We start from the raw sequence: 4,089 nt of genomic DNA on the forward strand, positions 1-4,089 counted from the left end.
GTGAAAATTTTCTCCAAAATAAGACCAATTCAAAATAAGTTTGGCCGAAGGGCATTATCTGTTTTGTTAAATGATATAATTTCAGTGATGAAGATTTGTTATGAAGCGAACTCAGTTCTATCTATCAGACTTGTGTGAAGTGGGCAATATACAATGTGCTGATGTTATAAGCTCAGGATGAACTGCCACTAGGATGTACTGGTGTAAAATATATAAGAGCCACACTTGCAGAAGTAGTATCTCAATGGGATAATAGAAACTGTTAGCAACAAAAGTTGTCCTTAATGAAAGCAATCACAAGTTACCCACTCAACTCTCAAGTTAATTTTTCAGAACACACAAACACATTAAATCTTTTTGGATCTTGCAAGTTAACATGAAGACTTTTTAACTTCCTCAAGTACCTGCAATGCCTGGAAGAATTTGATTGCAGATTGCTTTGAAGTTTTGCCTCCTGAGCTCGTACTCGTGAACTTCTGCATTCTTATTCGCGTCTAACCATTCAACTGCTTCCTCAAAACACTTACTTATAGCTTTCCTAACAGAAGCTTCAAGATGGTAATTATTCTGAGTGTCATCCCGCACTTTATATACATAATCCTTGTAAGAAATCATTGCATTGTTCTTTTTCATGAACTCCTCGTCTTTAATCCTGTACTGTTCAGCATCCCTTACCATTCTCTCAATTTCCTCCTTTGTAAGGGTTCCTCTTTTGAAGATTTTGATGCTCTTTTTGATTCCGGTAGTCGTTTCCACAGCAGAAACACTCAATACTCCATCAGCATCAATTGTTGTCTGCTGTTTTTGCCCTCTCGCCCTCGAAAACTCTGATCAAAACAGATGTTTGATCATCCTCAGCCGTAACAAATGACTTTTGCTTTGAGTTGGGAATAGTTGTGTTCCTTGGAATAATTACAGACATGGCATCCCCTCCAACTTCAACCCCAAGGGACAAAGGAGTAACATCAAGCAAGATCAAGTTATGGATCTTTTGATTACTGTCTCCACTTAATATAGCAGCTTGTACAGCTGCCCCATAAGCAACGGCTTCATCAGGATTTATGTTCTTGCAAAGTTCCTTCCCATCAAAAAATTCTTGTAAAAGCTGTTGCACTTTGGGAATTCTGGTAGATCCACCCACAAGAACAACATCATGGACCTTAGTCTTGTCCATCTTCGCATCTTCTAGACATTTCTTAACAGTCTCTATACAACCGCTAAATAGATCCATGTTTAAATCCTCAAATCTGGCACGAGAAATATTTGCAGAGTAATCAATTCCTTCGTACAAGGAATCTATATCAATACTTGTCTTGGTATTATGAGAAAGAACCCTCTTTGCATTTTCACAAGCATTTTTCAATCTTCTTAGAGATTTAGCATTTCGACAGATGTCCTTTTTGTGCTTCCTTTTGAATTCCTCAACAAAATGGTTTAGCTAACGATTGTCAAAGTCCTCACCTCCGAGATGAGTATTGCCAGCAGTAGCCTGTACTTCAATATTATCCTTTCTGATTGTAAGTAGAGAAACATCAAAAGTACCACCTCCTAAATCAAAAATAAGAACAAGTTTCTGCGCCGTAGGGCTGCTTGTAAGCTTGTGTTCAAGACCATAAGCGACTGCAGCAGCTGTCGGCTCAACAAGAATACGCAATACATCGAGTCCCGCTATTCTTGCTGCATCTTTTGTAGCCTGGCGCTGTGAGTCATTGAAGTGTGCAGGGACAGTGACAACAGCATTCCTTATTACCTTTCCTAAGTAGTCTTGGGCGATTTCCTTCATCTTGATGAGGACCATGGAAGACAACTCCTCGGGTGAGAACTGTTTCTCCACACCTTTGTAATTCACAACTATCTTCGGTTTATCACCAGAATCATCAACTACCTTAAATGGCCACAGTTTCATGTCCCTTTGCACGGTTGAGTCTGAGAATCTCCTTCCAATCAACCTTTTCGCATCTGTGTAAACACAACATAGACTCATAAAATTCTATACTAAACTAACATACACATACATATTTCAACAATATAGGAACTCCAACAAAGACAATTACAAAAATAACATATGAACTAACCAAAAACAGTGTTGACAGAATTTAGAGCAGCTTGATTTTTAGCAGCATCACCAATGAAACGCTCCGAATCAGTGAAAGCAACACTTGATGGTGTGGTTCTGTTACCTTGATCGTTTGCAATGATTTCAACTCGGTCATGTTGCCAAACACCAACACAAGAATATGTTGTGCCTAGATCAATTCCAACAGCTACTCCATTTTTGGCCATCTTTACATGCAAATAAATTTCAGACTTGCAAAACAAATAAAGATTTGCACAAGTTAATGATAGGCTACAAAATATCAAAGACTTGAAAGCCCTATTAACTAATGCAGGGTTTCCATTCGGGTTCGGTTCAAGTTCAGTTGCAGAGAAATATGACTCAAACCGAACACGATCCAAAATTTAATACCTCGGGACACTCATGACTCAGCCCCAGCCCGACCATCAATATTCATGGTAAACCAAAATCGATCCGAAGTGATAATAATAATTCATTAATAAATATATAAATATATTTCTACTAATAAATAAATACTTTTTAATTTTATAAAGGGAAAATAGATTTTTTTGCCACCCAACTTATTATTTGTTTGGAAACCTATCACTGAACTATAATTTTTTTCTTTTTTGTCACTAATATTAGGTCCAGACTTTTTTTTGTCACTAACGTTAGGTTCAGATTTGATTATTAACACTATGTTATTTTTTTAGCATTATTAAAATATAGTGTTAGTCTGCAATATAATGGCGATCTGATATGTGTCTATATCTTTATATGTAGTGTCCAAGGTAGTTTACCTTGGAGGACGAGAGTTGGACACGCATTTTGAGACTCCAAAAAATTTCAAAAATTATTTTATTTATATGTTATGTCTTCATTTGATTATTAACAATATGTTATTTTTTTAGCATTATAAAAACATAGTGGTAGTCTGCAATATTGTGGTGATATGATATGTGTCTATAACATTATATACAGTATCTATATGTCCCCTAGCTAGTTTACCTTGAAGTAGAGTTTAACAGGCATTTTAAAAACCTAAAAAAATTTAGTTTTATAAATTATTTTAAGACTCCACAAAAATATAGTATCACTTGACTTTATAGTTCTTTAATACTACTTGTCATGTATTTTAAGGTTCCCACTTTTCATAAATATAGTTTCATAAGTTAATTTTGAGATTTCCTTTCTGAGTAAAAAAAATCTATACTCTCGTCCTCCAAGATAAACTATCAAGAACACATATGGCGTACTACATATAAAGATATACATATAAAGATATAGACACAGATCACCATTATATTGCAGACTACCGAAAAATAAATTTTCGAAAAATATAGTTTAGATGGTCGGAAAATTTAAATAAAGGTCTGATTATAATTAACTATAATCAAATTTCCTAAAATGCCCCTGCAAAAGTTAACGATAACGGCAGAAGATAACAAAAAAGGTGCAAAGTGTTTACGGGTTAAAAGTAAGGGGCTGCATAGTGTTTATTCCAAAACTATTAGGTGCAATGTGCAACATGCTGAAACCAAAGAGGTGTCAAATGCAATTAACTCTAAAAAGAATAACATAGTATTAATAATCAAATCCGAAGCTAACGTTAGTGACAAAAAAATAATCCGAACCTAACATTAGTGGCAAAAAAGAAAAAAATTATAGTTCAGTGGTAGATTTCTAAACAAATAATAAGTTGGGTGACAAAAAAATCTATTTTCCCTTTTATAAATTATTTTGAATTAGACAAAATAGAATATTTATTAATTTAAATAATAAATAACACATAAGTAATATAAAATATAAATACATACATGACATTAAACATTATATATTTTATATAAAAAAATCTCCTATCAGTTTCTAGTTTCTATGAAAATCAGAACTCTGCAAATCTGACAGGTTCTATATTAGAGTGCCCATCCTTCTCGCCAAAGAAATAAAACTATTAAGTGACTACCCGATCTTCCCTGCAACTCAGTTTAGCCACCAGAATCATTATATATATCATTATGTTAAATCATGAAAAA

The 4,089-nt window shown here is 34.2% G+C and overlaps 1 pseudogene; it reads right to left on the minus strand.

Annotated features, from left to right (window-relative positions):
- Positions 1 to 311: 311 nt before the first annotated feature.
- LOC108198884 (heat shock cognate 70 kDa protein-like) lies at positions 312 to 2,425 on the minus strand (annotated as a pseudogene).
- Between the last annotated feature and the right edge of the window lie 1,664 nt (positions 2,426 to 4,089).

This window comes from Daucus carota, chromosome 8, assembly GCF_001625215.2.
Source record: "Daucus carota subsp. sativus chromosome 8, DH1 v3.0, whole genome shotgun sequence".
NCBI lineage: Eukaryota > Viridiplantae > Streptophyta > Magnoliopsida > Apiales > Apiaceae > Daucus > Daucus carota.